This window comes from Corylus avellana, chromosome 6, assembly GCF_965113065.1.
Source record: "Corylus avellana chromosome 6, dhCorAvel1.hap1.2, whole genome shotgun sequence".
In the NCBI taxonomy this organism is placed as follows: domain Eukaryota; kingdom Viridiplantae; phylum Streptophyta; class Magnoliopsida; order Fagales; family Betulaceae; genus Corylus; species Corylus avellana.
Window position 1 is genome coordinate 28,050,578 of NC_142495.1, and position 20,243 is coordinate 28,070,820.

The following is a 20,243-nucleotide window of genomic DNA, read 5'->3' on the forward strand; positions in this document are numbered from 1 at the left end:
TACTTGTTTTCTCTTTTTTCCAAAACTTTTCTTATTTTTCAAATGATCATTATGAGAATATTTTTCACAATTTTTAATAAAATATATTAAAAAGATATTTAAATGATATAAATAAAAATATAGCTGATCGAATGTAGAAGACCTTTAAAAATTCATTAACTAAACTTGATAAAGTGAGTTTTTTGGAGCTATTTTGCATAAAAGTTTGGCTTCTCTATCGAAAATGCTCTTAGCTAGTTTGCTAGATGGATGGAGAGTGATTTTAACACTTTGGTTCAACAAAATAGCCAAAAATGGTATTTGTTGAGTTGGATGTAAATACTCTTTTCAATACTCTTATCCTCACTTTTCAAACTCACCATTTTAACCAAAATAAAACGGTGAGTGAACAGTATTCATTAAAGAAATAATTACCTATTGATTAAACAAATAAGAGATAAATGGAAAATTGAACTCTGTGGTTGGCCTAATTTACAAATTACTCCTTGTGGTTTAAAAAATAATTTATAGGTCTCTAGGGTAGGCCAAAATAACATTTTACTTCTTGAACTCATTTTTTGTTAAATGACTCAATGGAAACCCTTACAGTGCCACATCACACCCAATAAAAATAAGACACGTGTTCTTTTTTATTTATGCTTTTAAAAAAATGACAAATAAGCTTTTTCACGTCATTTTGAGGCTCCAACACACTTCCCGTCAAATTAATAAACATAATTCCTCTATATCCTCTGTGCCACCGTTGTCTTCATCTTCCCCTTACGATTCTTGCCGTCGTATTCATCTTCCCCACCGATTCTTGCCGCCGTCGTCTTCGCCTTCCCGAAACAATTTTTGAGATGCTTTAATGCCCAAAAACAAATCCGAATTTTCATAGAAAGATTGCCCAAAGAAGCACTAATCCAAAAACGCAGATGCCTAAAAATTTCATAGTAACTGACAGATCTAAGATCACCCCATTAGAAGATGAAGACGACGACAAGAATCGTTGAGGAAGATGAAAACGACGGTGGCACAAGGGATATTGAGGGATTATGTTTATTTAATTTAATGTGGAGTGTGTGTTGGAGTCTCAAAATGATGTGGAAAAGCTTATTTGTCATTTTTTAAAAGCATAAATAAAAAAGAACACGTGCCTTATTTCTTATTTAGTGTGATGTGGCAATGTAACAGTTTCCGTTAAGTCATTTAACAGAAAATAAGTTCATGGAGGAAAATGCTCTTTTGGCCTACCCTAGGGACCTATAAATTATTTTTTAAACCACAGGGAGTAATTTGTAAATTAGGCCAACCACATAGATCAATTTTGTATTTATCCCTTAATATTTTTCTTTCTCCCTTTTTACTTTTTTTTTTTTTTTGTCCGCAGGCCTCACTCCTTTCTCTTTTTATTTTCCGTCACCCATTCAGCATTTAGCACCATTTCTTTCCACAATTTCGCTCCACAAACCGACTTCCTCCTTCACAATTTGGGTGGTTTTTTCAGGAAGAAAATCAACCAAGAATATACCGTTCGAGAGAGAATATTACTAGAAAATTACAAATTTTTAAAAATATTAAATAAGAAAAATATTCTTAAAATAGACCATTAAAAAAATTCAAACATTTAAAAATATAAAAGTTAGAAAAAAATGGACAATTTTTTGAAAAATAATATTTAAATGGAATAATGAAAGTAAATTGTTAAAATAGTGAAACCGTTCTGAGTGCTCTAAAAAGGTAAGATGTTTAAATAGAGAAAAATATATTTTTGATTATTTTGATGAGTAATATTTGGTGAAGTGCTAGTAATGCTATAATAACTCGTTTCTAAAGTGTAACATTTATTCTTTAATTTATTTATTTTTAAAAAAATAGCATTCTCACAGAGTAATTCTAGAAGGTCTACTTGTGTCATACTAAAAATGATGTGGCTATTAAAATCACCATTTGATCAAAATTAAAAAATGATCAATCACAAGCTCAATAATAATTTTAATAGTCATATAATTTTTTAGTAAGACATAAGTAAGACACAAGTAGGCTTCCTAGAATTACTCATTCTCATATGCTTTTTTTAATGAGAAATGTCATATGCTTACAAAAAGGGTGAAATGTCTTTCTAGTACATGTGCTTTGAGTTAGAATTAAATAGTCACCTTGGTTTTCAAAAATATCATAAATGGTACTTATGGTAAACAAATAAACCCATTGATGTTGTTGTCATGATTCCGTTAGTTTTTTTAATGGAGCTCCACGTAACCCTTACACGTAGGCTGGTACCTTAAGTTTCAAGGCAACACATGGCGTGGTACTTGTGTTTTTTGGTACCACGTCAAATTAAAAAAGTTATTAAAATAATATGTAACAAAAAAAAAAAAAAAAAAAAACCATGGAAAATCGAACACCCCCTTCAATTTTAGGAATCATTTCGAAAATCCTACCCATACCCATCTTCTTCCCCTATACCATTTGACTACCTGATTGATTTTCTTTTACAGTGGTATAAACAATTAGCACTAAATTGAAATCCTGTAACAATTAACTTGCAATGCTCACATACACACTACAAATCATCAAACACCCATCTGACCTGAACACCAAACCACCATACAAATTCAGCATACGGACTGACGAAGCAGCGGGGTTGCAAGTAGACAATAAAACCAGCAGAAGCAACCACACTCGAACATATACTCTTTAAATTGCCAGCTGAAACCCCCCATTGTTCAATTATATTCCTCCTAAAGTACCCTGAAAGGCCCCTTGTATAATTCTAATACTCACTGCCCCCATTAAATTGATGAAAATAATACCGGCTGATGTAATTTACAAGCTTGCTTTTAACATTTCTGGTCCTAATTATGTGTCATCAAAGTGAAAACAGTCAGCAACTTGATGGACGGCATTGAGGGCACTAAAAAACACAGGTATCACACCACGTATCGCCTTGAAATCACATGTATCAATCCACCAGTAAAGGTTACGTGGAGCTCCGTTAAAAAAGCTAACGGAATCATGACGAAAGTATTAAGTGAGTTTATTTGTTTATCATAAGTACTATTTATGATATTTTAAAAAACTAAGAAAACTATTTAATTATGGCGCAAATCACAAATACCAGAAAGGCATTTAACCCTAAAAAGAAAAAATAAGTGTTACTTTTTTAAAGCCAGAGCTATATAAGAACTCCAACCACCCAATTGGTAGGTAATTCTATCCTTTGAGAAATTGTTCCGTTTGATTTTTAAAAAAAAAATTTAATTTTTTGTCTGCCAATTAGAAAATTGAAAGCGAGCTATCGATGTAAGTGTGCCTAGAGAAAAGACAGATTAAGATGTTAGGCCCAAACGGATTAAGATTCCTTTCAATTATTCAAAATTGGAGATTCTCATGTTAATAAATCGTGGGCTTTCATTTTAAATCCAATAGTTTATAAAATGCTAACTGCTTTATATAACCGAAGCATTAAATTTTGATTTTAAGCTAGCTTTTGTTTTATTGAGGTTTAAATGATTTTATGGATCATTAGATTTGAAACGAAGGGCCAACGATTTCATAACATGAGAATCTCTAATTTTGAGTAATTGGTGAAGATCTCAATATGGCCTGGACATTGTCGACTCAATGATTTAACCAAAGCGATTTTTGGATATTGATGTTGCCAACAGATGACTACGAGCTTTAGAGCCCTGGTATGTTCAGTAAAGGACTTGAAAAATAAAGTGGATTGATGTAGCGTCCCAAATTTTTAAAGTCTTATTTTAGAAATACTTATGTGATGATATATTATTCATATTAGGTAATGATATTTCTTTTGAGGTGGAGATATTTATTGATGATATTATGTAATAATATTTATTCTTGAGGAATTTATTAGATCTTATGAATATTATTGGAATAAATATTGATTTGAAGTTATTATATCATGATGTTGATTATTTTATTGGGAGATTTAAAAAATATGATAATTGATGATTGATTGATTTAATTTGGAGTATGATTGTAATAATTGGTGGTTGATTTTATGAGTGGGGAATTTGTGGGATTCAAATTATTAAGGGAAATTAGGTGAAAATAATATGGGAAATTTTATTAGATTTATTTTTAATACATTGGAGTGAAATTCACGCCTACTTTCCCAATTTTCTCACCTGCTCCCACTCTTTCTTTCTTATTCCTTTTTATTCTACTTTTCTATTATTTTCTTTCTTTTCTCCCTCTGCCGACAGCACTGCCCTTCCACTTTTCTTCTTTCTCTTTTAGCCCTTCTTTTTCCTTATTTAAATGCCTCATTCATACAAAAGAGAGGAGAGAAACCGAGGGTGAGATGGGAAATTTAAGAAAGAGAGCTGAAGAGGAGGAAAGAGAGTTTAGGCGGGAGAGAGAGAGAGAGAGAAAGTCAGTGAATGGATTGTTATGGGTAAGGACCAACTGCCGCAGAACGGTTTAAAGTAATTATCTTTGATGATCCATTCATATAATTCATTGTAAGTATTTTTACTTATTGAGTATGATATTGGTATTCAATAATATAGATCTTTATAGTTTTATTAAATATCTGACCTTTTGATATAATTGCTTCAACAGTGATTTATATTATTGTGAATCAATTGACTCATTATTTTACAGTTTTTTGTAGTGCTTGCAGGAATGGAAAGTCAAGTTAATTATGCAGTTGTGATTAGAGATTCATATTGAGATGTACAGAGATTCCAAATTGGTTAAGTTTTGTCAAGAGTTTAAAATGTCAGATAGATTTGTATAAATGTCTTGTACGACATAGCTTTGAGTATTTTTGTATAAATAAAAGTATTTTTAACAGTATTATTTTGTTTTGATAATTTTAGTTTTTCCGCTGTGTGAGATTATTTCAGTGTAACACTTGATTTTATTTACAAAGAAAAGAAGAGAAATATCGGAATGTTATAGTAGATTTGATTGATGTGAAAAAAAAAAAACAAAAAAAAAACAAAAAAAAAATTGTAGTGATTTTCTTATATGAATAATAATATAAAGTAATTGATGTGATGTAAAAAACAAGAATATCGGGATTGATTTTAAGATGAATAGTTGGGTTTTTTTTTGAGCCATTTGCAAGTGGTGTTGTGTTGCACTTTTGCAAAAAGCCAAAAAGTTTTGGTGTCCTTTGGCAAACACACACCATTTGGGACTGTTGTGTTGCACTTTGCAGAAAGCCAAAAAGTATGGTCAACAATTTTTAATATAATCTGGGAATTCAATAAGATCAATATAAAATTGAATGTCTAAAACGAGTATAAACTATTTATCATAGCACTCTTAGTGAGTTCATCAAACAAAAGTTAAATTTGAGTAAAAAAAACATATTTCTTTAAAAACCAAATATTTAATTATATTTTTTGCTTGACAATAATTAACTTTAAGCTAGAGTAGATAATTTGTTAAATGACATTTTTTTGTAAGTTTTTTTTAATAATAATAATAATAATAATAATAATAAACCAAATTTGAAGAGCTCAAAGCATTTACTTACAGTCTTATTGCCTTTCCGATCCTTCACCAAAACACCCAAAGTAAAATTTGTGATACAATAAACTTTCATATATTAAGATTTCAATTGAAGATGTCCAATTGTTTATCTCCTCTATCTTTGATTAGGAGTTTTTTTTTTTTGAACAAAAAAAAAAAAAAGAAAGAGAAAGAGAAAATCAATTATGATGGAATTGATAAACATTCGTTAATCTTTCTTGAATTTTTTATTTTTTTATTTTTTATTTTTGATATCTCCACATAAGAGGAAATTGAGGATTTGAACTAATGATTTATGTTTCATGAAGCGTGTTTTCTATCCGATTGAGCTATTCATTGGAGACAACTTTACTGAATAGCTACGTATTGTTTTTTTTTTTTTTTTTTGACATGAGCTACGTATTGTTAAAGGGCTAATAAAATGAATAAATTTCTCAATTTTTATAGTTCAATTTTTTATGATAAATGATAATTTAATATGATATAAAAACAAAAGTATGAATTTAAACTCAAATTCTCACAATTTATTTCATTTTACTTAATATATTTCCTGTATTTGTATTTAACACATGCAAATGGAAATTAAGTGGCCTTTAATTTAACTTCAAATTTGTTCTTAAGGGGTAACTTAATCAATTGGGGATCACGTCTCATGAAAGTTCTATATATATATATATATATATATATATATATGAAAGTCATCCTTTTTCTAGAGTAAGCTTCTCATTTCTAAAGTAAGTCATCCTTTTTTCCTTTTTTATAGGTAAAGTAAGTCTTCTAAAGTAAGTCATCCTTTTTTCCTTTTTTTATAGGTAAAGTAAGTCTTCTTTTTTTATATGGATAAGGTAAGTAATCCTTTTTTCGCTTTTTTTTTAAAAGATAAACGAAGTCATCCTTTTTCTTTTTCTTTTATAGATACACTAATTCTTTCTTTTTACATATATAATAGATAAAGTAAGTATTATTTTTGTGTGGATTAATAGATAAAATTGTCCCATCTCGTGGAATATTCCACAAAATCATATTGGATGCACAGATAGTCCACACATGTTCCAAAAATTTCTTTCCCAAAAGTCCCGTCAAGGACTTGTCCTCTCAAAAAAAAAAAATTAAAAAAGAAAAAGTAAAAGGATTTGTCCTCTCAAGTCCCATCTTTCTTTCACTCGGTTTTCTTTTCGGACAATGCTCCATTTTAGGATTCATAAAAGTAATTAAATTGATCATTCCAGTACATTTGAAAAGGAGAAAATTCTAAATCCTTTTCTCGGTGGGTGACATTGTGCTCACCTGCCCACCCGGGGCCCCCATTGAGAAACATTTTGGTAAAAAGTTTTTATTTTTTTGGTTTTTTGGTAATTGTCAAACTCATTTTTTCATGTTAATAAATAACTTTCGGTATTTGTTTTCTTGCAAAAAGTTGAAAAAAAATTTCACATTTGTATCCCATCAATCGTGTTAGAGTAATGCTATTTTTCATATTAGATTTTTATACCGATAGAATGCGACGTAGTTTAAGTAATTAACATGAAAAATTACTTAAAACTTGTAATATCATAACATTCTTAGCAATCTCACCAAATTTTACTTATCACTTTTGGTTATTTTAATAACTCACTTTTTTAGAGCACCATAACCATCTCACTATTTTAACAATTCACTTTCACTGTTCCATTTAAATATTCTTTTTTTCAAAGTTTTGTTTATGTTTATTAACTATTAAAGAAAGAGAGAAACGGAAAGCAAAAAAGAAGAGAGAGAAATAAGTTGTTTAATCAATATGAGAGTAAATAGTAAAATAACCAAAAAAATAATTTTAGTGATGCAGCAAGAAATGCTTTCAGCTAGTTTAAAGCTGATGTAAAAATCTAATGTGCAAAGTAGCGCAAGTAGCATTACTCTTCATTTTATCCCACATTGAAAAAGTTGAAAAAACTTTTATTGCTTCATAAGGAATTATCTTTCACTTAGTCTAAATTGGCTTTTGTAGGCGTGTCAATTCATAACCGCTATAACCGCTAACCGTCTAACCGCTTAACCGGTTAACAGTTAGAGGTTATTGGGTTTACTAACCGTAAATTTGATTATATAATAGCAAATTATACATATATAATATGACATAAGTCATAAGTATACAAATTCATACTAATATAACAATTAAGTATCTAGAGACTTAGTTCCAATGTATATTATAAACTTATAAGTCTATATATGTTATAAATTATAATTATACATATATGCATATGAATAATATAAATATATAATATCAATACTTAATCATATGATTCAATGACAATTCAAATACTTTATTCAAGTGAATCATATTATTAACGTACAATGATAATGTGATTTGTATAATATCAAATTAAGTAATTGACATTGGATTAAACAATGTGTTGCTTATAAACACAATTGAAGTATTAATGTATTATCATTCTAATTTTAGTAATATTATCACTATAATTGATATGATTATATCACATGATGAATTGATCATTAAATTATATGATTATATAATAACAAGTAATACATATAATCATATATATCATATGTTTTATTTGAACTTCTTTTATATGTTGTGTTGAACTTTATATATATATATATGTTGCGACAGTTGTGTTGAACTTTTTTTATATGTTGTGTTGATTTATTTATTTTATATTTTTTTAAGTTAACCGGTTGATTTAATATTTAAGAATTTTTTTTAAAAGTACAAGTAAATGTAAATTTGGGGTCAAATATTTTTAATTTTTCAATATGGACTCTTTTTATAGCAGTTGGGCCTAAGAAAACACTAAAAATACAAAAAATAAATGAGGGTAAGAAAATGCTGCAGTAATAAAAAAGCCTAAAAAAAGTCAAAAAAGCTCAATTTTGAAAAAGCAGTTAGCGGGCGGTTACCTATTTCACTAACTGCTAACCGGCAGTTAGTAGCAAACCGCTAGCAGCTACGTGGTTAGTGGTTAGCGGTTGCGGTTAGTAAAATTTACTAACCGCTAAGACGGTTACAATTAGCAATTATTGCTAATAACTGCTAATCATAATTGTATTAATACCCTAGGCTTTTGAATAAAAACTCTACTATTGTCACCGCTACAAAGCACCGACAGCATATTGCATAGTTGTATTGACCCGAGCCTATAATTTTTGTGTGAAATATAATTCATTTTTTAAACATGTATAGCTGATATTCCAACTAGGGCGGCTCTTTCATTAGGCCAATTAGGCATGAGAATTCCGTTATACTTATATAAGTTGTCAGAGGAAAAATTGCCTCCGGATCTTGGTGGCTAGCTAGGAGGGCAGATCTTGACGATTGTTTGGCCATCGGGTCCTTGGGTCACTGAGTTGAATGGCCGTCTAAAATCCATGGACCTTCGTGATACTTAAGGACTAGTTGGACTTTTCTGAAGAGTGAGCCCTTTTCAGGGTCCATTAATCTCTAGGGCCTCCACCAACAATTATAGCATTTTTCACCCATATATACGATCAAGTGAGGCAGTGCCAGAGTGGCAGCCATGTCACCATTAAATGAATAAGGGGCTACATGTTCCTTTGCAGAAAGCGCCAGCAAGTGGAAAATAGTAGCAAGTAGATGAGGTATAAATAGTGAAATGCTTCAATGCATTCTGTGGACCATCTCCCCACCATCTTCTCCCTATTTTTTTTCTTTTTAAATTTATTTAAAAAGAAAAAAAGAAAAAAAATAGGGAGAAGATGGTGGGGAGATGGTCCACAGAATGCATTGAAGCATCCCTTGGTATAAATACTAACGAAAAAAGAAAAAAGAAAAAAAAGGGAGAAGATGGTGGGGAGATGGTCCACATAATGCATTGAAGCATCCCTTGGTTTAAATACTAACGGATCAGGCTTTTATGCGGTAGTATGCTGTTGAGATTTTGGATGGCTCAAATTTAATCCATGCCTTTTTAACTCAAAAACTCATGCAATCTCTTTTCTTTCATCAAACAAAGAAACATTTATTTTAAATTAGAGTAAAAACAAGAGGAGTACACAAAATGAAACCTCTTATCCCAGTCTCGTCTCAAGATAATGGAGAAAGATGTCGAGAGGAAGATGCATGCCCATGAGAGCTTTCACATTTAGTAATCAGACTAGTGAGAGAAAAAATTTATCTAACAACACATTTGGCATGAATCGTGCTCTAAGTGCTAAAAGGCAGTAAATAACAATCTTCATATATAGATCCTTACATAATAAAAATCTCACAAATATAAGGGAGGGCGAGACTAGAAGAACAAGACATGCAAGCAATTTTTACTCTAGCTTTGATTGAAAACCACAGTTCATATTCTACCCATTACATACAAAACTACATTAGACATAGCCCACATTTTCAAACGTGGGCAACCCACTCTGTTATGCTCTGTTCTATGAAGCTAGAACAAAGGAAATTGTCAAATAGTTTATTGTTGTCAATAATTGATAATTTAGATTGTTCATTGTTTTTACATGAGATTTCCTCCTTTTTTTTTTTTTCCTTTTTTTTTTTCACATCCGAAAAAAATAGGTAAGTACAAAGCTTTTAAAGTTGAGCTCATGAGGAGCATCATTAATTTGAAATCTACTCTTTTTGAAACTTTTGCTAGTTTATTTGCATGGACTTTGAAAGTTAAGAGTACACATATAATTGTCTGCGCAAGCGCCTCAAATCACTTATGGCAATCATGGTTGTTAGTATTTCAAAATGTTTTTATAGAAGGCAAATCAATTCTTTTGTACTAACCATACATCTTTAAAAGAGGGAGAAGAGAGTGCTGTAGGCATCTAGACTAAGTAGGATTTTCATTATGACAAATCTCATTTCCCAGTAGCAAATAGAAGTTCATTTTGTTTGAAGGAAGAAAATATCACAGAAGAAAAGAGATGTTTGTTGTTTGGTCAAATGGCGTGAGTTTTGAGTTAAAAAGGCATGGATTAAATCTGAGGTTGTGTCTGAATCTAAATTTAAACATGTTTTGTTTTGCGTACTCCTCTTGTTTTTACTCTGATTGGAAATAGATGTTTTATTTTGTTTCACGGAAAAAAAGAGACGGTGTGAGTTTTTGAGTTAAAAAAGCATGGATTAAATCTGAGCCGCCCAAAATCTTAACAGCATATATGCGGTAGTTTTCACTGCCGCATAGAAGCCAGATCCAATACTAACGCAACAGCCTACCAGGCTACCAGGGGAGTGGCATGGCCTTTAGCCGACTACTTGACCCATTTGAAATGGCCCAGGCCCATCATCAAAAAATAGGTCAAGCAATTTCAACCCGTCTTATATAGATTAATTACATTGTCGCACTCACACCCTTTGGTACTAATTAAAGCCCACTTTCAAGAGTGAAATTCAAAGGTTTATGCCAAACAAGCAGAAGAGTGTATTGTCTTTTATAGTCATGCTAATACTACAAGATTGCTATATTAAATGCCAAAATGCATGCTAATAATATTATAAGACTATCTATGACACACACAATAGCCCCTCGTGCAATTATAAGACAATATCTTTGAATATCACCGTCCCATCAGTTTCAGCCATGCAGCAAATTCGCGCGAATCATGTATTTAGCCGCTGCCCAATCATTGATTTTCGGGCTTTTCTATCTTCACTATAAGTTCATTTCCAATCGCAATTTCCTTTACTACTTCTACCATAGTGACGATTCTTCTATATGCCTGAAAAATCCTCCACATCAATCAATGATTTACTCTCATAAAAAAACATAAGAAAACAAAAGATAGATCGGAAACCCAATGTCGTTACTCTTAACGATTCATATAAACAAAACCTCAGAAAAAGGCTAAATCGTCACCCCATAGAATGCTATAGAAATCAAATTTAGAGAGAAGACAAACAAACTCAAAAACAAAACACCAAAAAAACAGAGAGAGAGAGAGAGAGAGAGAGAGAAAAGAGAAAAATATATGAGAAAAAAAAAATCATAAACAAAACCCACAAAACATAAAACTTCGGCGGACGACAAGGATGGAGGTGGCCGGTGGAGAGGCGCGTGTCATGCTGGATCTAGCGTAGGAAAGCATATCTACTTTTGAAATATTTCAAGTTGAGAACATTGACAATAGAGATGTTGGAAAATTGGTGTTGATTATGGTGGGGGTTTGATCTGTGGAATAAGGCTTCAAAATAGGCAGATTGAAAGACCTCCAAAAAGACGAGAATGGGAGGGAGGGGAAGGAAGAGGAAGCTTTTTATGGCGTCTCATATCTCACTTTTCTCTTTTCCTCTAGTAATTTTTTCACTTGGGGACTTCAATCATGCATGTACTAGTGTTGTGAGTGTTAAGTCATATATTGAGAAAGTATAAAGAAAAATAGTAGTTAATATACTTAAGTGGACCATAGCCTATTAGCTTAGGCTTTTGAGTTAAAGTGGTGTTTAACTATGTATATTATGCTATTGGTAAAAACTCTATAACGACTTTATCTCCCAACAACTAGGTTTATTTGGATTATATAAATGACTATAAAGAACTTTAATTATGACTAATTTTTTTGTAAATATCGTATAAATTTGATTAAACATGTGCTTAAAGAATAATATTATTCTTTACACCCCTTTCAAACAGACTAATATTTAGTAAAGTATATCCACCAACTATATGGTCTTTCCATCTATTGAAAGTTATGGGAGGTTGGTGGGTGGGTGGGTTGCAAGGATATATAATAAAGTATATCCACCAACTATAGGGTCTTTCCATCTATTGAAAGTCATGGGAGGTTGGTCGGTGGGTGGGTTGCAAGGATATATTTGAAATTTTTATCAATCTACTTAAAGTTGTGACAATATATATAAAAATTTTTTCCTACCTACTTTGTTTTGATAATATAATGAAAAACTGCTCACTCCTTCACCCTAAGGAGTTAGCTCAAGTGATAATTAAGGGATTTGATCTTGATGGCAATCCGGTCTAAGGTAGAATTCCCTTAAATGCAAATATGGAAATACCTTATCATAATGGTTAAAAGTTTTGTAAGAGACATAACTTGTAACAATCATAGACAAGCAGAATGCTTTGCCATTGGTTGAGTTCGTGTGGCCTTCCAAAACCCCTGCATTTGATTTAAAGTGGGAATTTGGATTCCAATTGAAGTCAATCTACCACTACAATCCTTTCGAGCCTCACTTACAAGATTTGAAAGCTTGATGATTTGTACTGACAACCATTAAACTAACTCCTACTATTGATTCCTTTAACTTACTGTCATTTTTTTCCGGATTTATTTTTTTAATAAATGGCTTGTTTGTGGATAATGAGACACGGGGAGAAATGGGGACTTGGAAATTGGAATGAACTTCCCTCCTGAGCTCAGGTTGAAATCACAACAGTGCTACGACCACCACCACCACCGCCGCCCCCACGATCTTTTTTCTTATATGGCATCACCACCTACTCCCGCAGCTCCAGCTTGCCCTCCAAGTACCTGACCACCATCCTCATCGTAGGGCTTACGTCGGCGTATATATATATACGCGCCAAACACCGTTTTAGAAAATATTTTTCGACTGAAAGTATTTACGTCGAAACAAACGGAGCCTAAGAGTAAACTGTTAATCCGGGCACTCTTATTGAACTCTTTAAACAAAAGTTAAATTTAAGAAGAAAAACCTATTTTTAAAAAAAACCACATTTTAATTATATTTTTTACCTGACAATAGTTAAATTTGAAATAGCTTGTTAAATGGGTTTTTCTTAAAAATAAAAAATAATAATAATGAAAAACTAAATTTGAAGAGCTCAGAGCATTTACTTTCCTTTTTGATCCTCTAACAAAATAGCCAAAGTAGAATTTGTGATACAATAATTTTTCAAATATTAAGATTTCAATTGAAGATGTAAGAAAGAGAGAAAAATAAATCACTCAATTATGATGGAATGGATAACCTTCGATAACCTTTCTTGACTAGCTGCATATTGTTAAAAGTGCTAATAAAATGAATAAATTCCTCATTCTTTATCGTTTAAATTTTCATGATAAATAATAATTTAATATAGTATAAAAACAAAAATTATAAATTTAAAACTCAAATTCTCACAATTTATTTCATTTTACAAAAAATATTTCACGTATTTGTATATCACACCCACAAACGGAAAGTGGCCTTTAATTTAGCTTCTTATTTCTAAGTAACTCATCGTTTTTTTTATTTTTTATAGATAATGTAAGTAATCCGGTCCACCCAGCGCCGCCGTTTGCGAAACATGGGCGCAGAGCGCTGATTTGGGAACAAGTTTTTTTTTTAATTGTCAAATTCATTTTTCATGTTAATAAATAACTCAATATTTTTGTTCTCGCAAAACGTTTTAAAAAATATATGAAAAATTAGTTAAAACACATCATATTAATCAGTTTGAAGCTGATGTAAAAATCTAATGTGCAGCGTTGCACGAGTAGAATTAGTCTTCATTTTATCCCACACTGAAAAAGTTGAAAGAACTTTAATTACTTTATAACTTATAAGGAATTATCTTTTCCTTAGTCTAAATTGGTTTCTGAATAGAAACTCTACTATTGTCACCGACTCACCAGTACAAAGCACTGACCGCATACCGCATATTGCATAGTTGTATTGACCTTTTAGGCACACTTGCCACGGGCCTATATTGTTTGTGTGAAATATAATGCATTTTCCAAGTACATGTATAGCCTGATATTCCAACTAGGGGCAGCTCTTTCCTACGGACAATTAGGCACGAGAATTTGGGCTCTTTCCTAAGGCCAATTAGGCACGAGAATTTGATTATATAAGTTGTCAAAGGGAAAATTGCCTGTTTAATGACATTCCTTTGGCAAAGGTGCGTCGAAATCTTGGTGGCTAGCTAGGAATTGAAAACATATTCCTGTGATGGTGAAAATTTAGGAGGACTTTTAAACCACTACAAGTACATTTAGGAATTGGGCGAAAACTGGAAAGTTCATCCCAAAGACTCTTAAGCTGTGTATAATAGGCACTTACAGAGTTTGCTCCTTGTGTAAGAGTTGAAATGGCTTTCTGGAGTTGAAAAATCCTTGGGCCATTGCTCTGAGAAAACCTTTCATGGAGATCCTTCCACATATTAGCTGCATTGTCAATGAAGATGATGCTGTTGGCAATATCTTTTGACACAGAATTGAGCAACCAAGAAAGTAGCATGTTGTTGCATCGCACCCAACCATGCAGTGAAGGTTTCACAATACTTCCATCAACAAATCCGAATTTTTTCTTGGCAACCAGTGCCATCATCATGGATCTCCTCCAAGTGATAAAATTATCACCATGAAGAGGATGAGAAACAATCACAGATCCTGGATTGTCAGCATGATGAAGAAAGAAAGGATTAGATGGAAGTGGATTGTTGTTGTTCATCGATGCGTCAGAAGATTCAGGTGTGATTGTCACCACTGAATCAAACAGAAAATTGAGAGACAACTTTGAAGAAAGAACAGAAAGAAGAAGAAAGCTTAAGCTTTGAAGGAAAAGCTTAAGGAATGTTAATGGCGGAAACTTGAAGAGAGCTCGATGGCTCTGATACCATAACAGAGAAGAAGGAATTCGATGAACTGTTTGAATGTAGAAATGATCTGTTATTGATAAAGTGAATACAATCAAGTATTTTTACTGTGAATTACAAAGCTAAGAATTATTACACGTGAGAAAATATCTTCTAACTATCTCAACCAACTAACTAATTACTAACTATCTCAACCAAGTAACTGATTAACTAATAACATTAACGGCATAATACGGATAAAATACATACACTTGGAGTAGAGATTTTCGACTGCCGAAGTCAGCCAAGCGTTTGCCAAGTGAGATTTTTTTTATTTATTTTTTTTATTTTTAATTGAAGAGGAAAGATGTTACAAGGAAGATTATGGATGATCAAATTTAAGGCATTAGCACCGAATTTAGGATGACCTACCATTTTAGGGTGATACCATCCTTAAAAGGTTAACCTTCCACTCTTAAATTTTAATTTTGAGTAAAAACCAAATTTTGAAGTATTAAAACCTAAATACTAGCTCATGAAAATTTAGCTAATAAAAAATAACAAGAGAATCTCACTTCCTTTTTTTATTATTATTTTTTTTATTTTTTAGAGACAACCATGCGTTCAATTCGGCAGCTGTATAAAGGAACTCATATACTTTTTTTTTTTGACATGTCCACACAAGAGAAAGGGAAGGAAAAATTTGAACTAATGACTTCCACTTTATAAAAGGTGGTTCATAGCGGATTGAGCTACCATGAGGAACCGGACTCATACACTTGATATAACGTCATAAACCGAGGACTTAATACTGGATCTTTGAACTGTCGACCCACCTACCTTAAACGTTACACTCCGACGACATAGTCACAAAGGATTGCGCATAATCCTCAAACTCAACACCACGACCAGCAGCATCACTTGTTTTCCTGTATGGCATCGCCACCTCCTCCTGCAGTTCCAACTGACGTTCCAGGTACCTCACCACCTGTCTCATCGTGGGGCGTGCCTCAGGTGAATCGTTGGAACAAATTAAGCCCAGTTTGAGCACCAAAGCAGCCTCAACCTCGTCAAATTCCCCTCCATCCTGCGATCTACAACATCAAGCACTGCACCTACCACCCACTTCTCCCAAACCCAGCTCACCAGCATCAGCTCCTCCGACGATGCGTTACGATTAATGGGTCTTCTACCACAAACCACTTCCAGCAACAAAGCGCCAAAGGCATACACATCCGAGCTGGTTGTAGGCTTGCCTGTTGGAAGTCCCACATTGCCTGGGTATTAAGGAGATTGTCCATTTATAAGGTGAGGGGAAACCTCAACTCTTGAGCTAGCTTTTGAGTTGAGTTAGGCCCAAGACCCATTTCTAACATGGTATCAGAGCCTAACCCAATTAATTGGCTGTGGCCCACCGTCACCCATTGTCGCACGTGTTGGCTTGGATGTCCTCCCGCCACACGTGAGGGGGCGTGTTGGAAGTCCCACATTGCCTGGGTATTAAGGAGATTGTCCATTTATAAGGTGAGGGGAAACCTCAACTCTTGAGCTAGCTTTTGAGTTGAGTTAGGCCCAAGACCCATTTCTAACATTGCCTGTGCGCGTGAGCTCGGGTGCCAAATAACCCAGCGTGCCCACCACCCTGGTGGTGCTTGCGTTGGAGCCGTGGTCGTACAGCTTAGCAAGACCAAAATCACTCAGCCTTCCATTAAACTCCGAATCTAATAACACATTTCCTGCCTTGATGTCTCTGTGAACTACAGTTTGTTCCCACTCCTCATGTAAATATAAAAGCCCCGAGGCCACACCTTTGATGATCCTGAACCTTTGCTCCCAGCTCAGGATTGTTTTAGGCTCATCAAACAGGCACTTGTCCAAGCTTCCATTCGGCATGAAATCATACGCAAGTAGTAGATCACCTTTTCGACGACACCAACCCAACAATTGAATCAAATTTCTGTGACGAAGACGGCCAATACTAACAACCTCCGACACGAATTCTCGCAAACCTTGTTTCGAATTATGGGAAATACGTTTGACAGCAACTTGGGTGTCCGAGTTTGGCAGAGTTCCTTTGTAAACTCGACCAAACCCACCAGATCCAAGTAGCTCTTTCTCTTTGAAACCCCTAGTTGCTTTCTTCAGCTCGTCGTAAGAAAATCTTTGCGGACCAATATCATGCTCCCAGGCCTCAACCACATCAGCCCTCTTCATCTTCCTGACGATGTAAAACGTCAAAGCAGCAAGCAAAATCACAGCCAAAGCACATGAAACAGAGGCGCCAACAATTAGGCCTCCACGATTCTTTTTGGTCCCAGTGGCAGTAGTGGGGAGCTGGAGCTTAGGAAGTTGAAATAAATTGAGAGATTTAGCGTCTCCATTCACGTTGAAGCTCCAACCCATGATATAATGCGAGCTCGTCAATAAACCAGTACCAGCAGAAAACCCGATGTACATGTATTCATTAAGAATTTGTGAGAGGTCCACTTTAGAGGACAAAAGTATAGAACTGGGTTTGGCAGAGTCCATCACAATCCTGACATTTAATTGATTTGTAGGCGAATTATAATCGATCCATGCCTGAATTACCTGACCACTAGTCAAATTAAAGGGGACCGGAACAGATTTGTTGGATATTATGCTATTGATGTCGACGGCAACATGGTTGTTATTGGTTTCACCGAGCTCCTCATTCATGTAAGTGTCGAATTCGACCGCTAATATGCGGTTCGAGAAGTTCCCATTGTTGCTGCTGTTGAAGAGGCCAATATAAGAGCCCGCATTAGCCCCAGGAATCCCTTTTGTGGGGGAGATTGCGAAAGCGAGGCCATCGCCGCCTTGCTTCCCAGGCTGGGGGATTATAGCGAAAGCGAAGGAGGTGGAGAATGACATGACTTCACCGCTGGAGTTCTTGAATTGGATTGGGTTTGAATAAAACGCGTGGCCGGGTGCCATGGTCGTGTCGTAGTCTGTTAGCCGAAGTACGTCATTGATCTCAACCTCTTCAACTCTGGTTGCAACGCCGTCTAAGATCATGCTGTTGCCAGCAGCATTGAACTCGCTGGTTGATGCAACGCCTGCTGCACCGTCCAAGACCAAGTTGTTGCCAGCAGCATTGAACCCGCTGCTGTGTTCGTCCAACAAGAGTCTAGTATGGTCCAAATTAGGCTTTACTGGACATAGGAGTAGAAGGAAAATCCAAAGAGAGATGAGTTTTTCTGCCATGAAAGCGAAAAAAGAATTCAACTTTGTGACTAGAGAAAATTCAGGGTGTTAAATGATTTTGATATGGGGCTGAGTCCCAGCGCGCAGCTTCTTCCCTTCCCTACATATAAGCAAAATCTCAATCGTAAAAATTCAGCTGCAGCTTTTTATATTTTCTTTATACATTAAGATTATTACCACATCATTTATTATAATCATATGACATTCTTTCTTGTCTTACACCTCCTTATACAAAATAAATAAATATAAAAATAAATTTTTTTAAAAATAAAAAATATATACATATTTTAATGTCATAAAAAAATATAGAGAAAAGTCATTGTAAAGTCTATTTAAGTAGAAAAACAAAAAGTAATTTCATTCTTTACATATATATATATATATAGAAAGAAATTACTGTGAATGTTGTAAGTACAAGTATTAATGAGAAATTACTTGAGTGGCTGGACGGAGTAATGATTCACATAACGCAGACGTGTATGAACAGTCATGCATGCTCAGCAATTTTTTTTTTAATATTTTAATTAAAAATAAATAAAAATTACTGAGCATTTCATGCACACAACATTGTGTTTATCATTAGTCGGCTTGACGATGTGGATTTGAATACATGTGTCTAATGTTCATTGGTTTGGCATGAATAAGATGACAGTTAAGGGACCCAACTGCTTTGCTTTCTTTTTTTTGTAGGCCGCACTACTCATTACGAAGTTGCATGTTAAATTTCGTGGACGGTGTCCAACTAAAGCTGGTCAAAGAGCATCCATTACGGCTCAATTGAAAACAAAAAAAAAAAGGTTGAGAAAAGTCTCAGTTTGATTGATTTCAAAAATATCATTGATTGGTTATTATGAACGTTTACAAGCTTCCTATTATAGGAAAAGCAAAGCAATAAAGTAATCTAAAAGCATTAAAAGAATGAAAATGTGTTTTTTATTTTTATTTTATTTAACTAACTACTTTTTAAAACTATAAATTCTCTAAATATTTCTTTATTTTAACTAAATATTATTTTTTATTAATAAATATAATTGTCACGAAACTCATTCACTTTGATTCAATGTAAGATTTACCAAAATGCCACTCTAATAAAAAATAAATAACTTTTGCTCTTGGTGTATTTATATTTGGAGAATAATTAAAGCAAATGTTAAATTTAACTTTGAATAAAGAGTTTGATAAATAATATTTTTTGTGGATTTTGTTAAAATTTTAGATAAATGTTAAATATGAAGAGTTTGATAGAGATGCTCTAAATTTTTTTTAACTTGTCTCGTTAGGAAAAAAGTGATATGTACATTTGTTATACTACGTAAAAAAAAGAAACTCATTTTTTAATAAAATGTGGTCTTTTAAGTAATTTGCAATAATATGACACACGTCACTTTTTAAAGCTCGTGATTTAACCAAACCAAAAACCAGATGTAAACGGTGAACGGAGGATTGCCATTCCTATTCGAAGCAAAAAAGCAAAACGTCGAGTGACAGTTCCCGTCGCAACCCAATCATTGTTTGCTGGTGGCCGGTACCAAGAGACGACTACGAGCTTCAGAGCCATGTTGCCGTGGGAGTGATTACGTTGTGTTGCACTTTGCAAAAAGCCAAAAAGTACTGTCAACAATTTTTAATATAATTTGAGAACTTATAAAATTAATATAAAATTAAGGAATTAAAGTTGACCAAAACTGAACTATTTATCATAGTACTCCTAATAAGTTCTTCAATCAATACTTAAATTTGAGTAAAAAAACCTATTTTTTTAAAAACCAAATATTTAATTATATTTTTTGAAAAAAATAATTAAATTTGAATAGCTCAAAGCATTTACTTACAGGCTTATTATGAATGTTTTTTTTTAAAAAAAAAAAAAAAAAAAAAAAAAAAAAAAAAAGAAAGAAAAATAAAATCAGGGGTAAAGTAAACTTATTGTTGAAAAATGGAGCCAAATGAGTAAATTAAACAAAAGAAGTATCTTTTAGAAGACGTCAAAGGAATAGTATATAGTTGTTGTACCAACTAAGCCGTCAAAGAAAT

At 33.3% G+C, this 20,243-nt stretch overlaps 1 pseudogene; it reads right to left on the reverse strand.

The window, feature by feature from the left end:
* Positions 1 to 722: 722 nt before the first annotated feature.
* On the reverse strand, positions 723 to 18,209 carry LOC132188102 (L-type lectin-domain containing receptor kinase S.4-like; annotated as a pseudogene).
* Between the last annotated feature and the right edge of the window lie 2,034 nt (positions 18,210 to 20,243).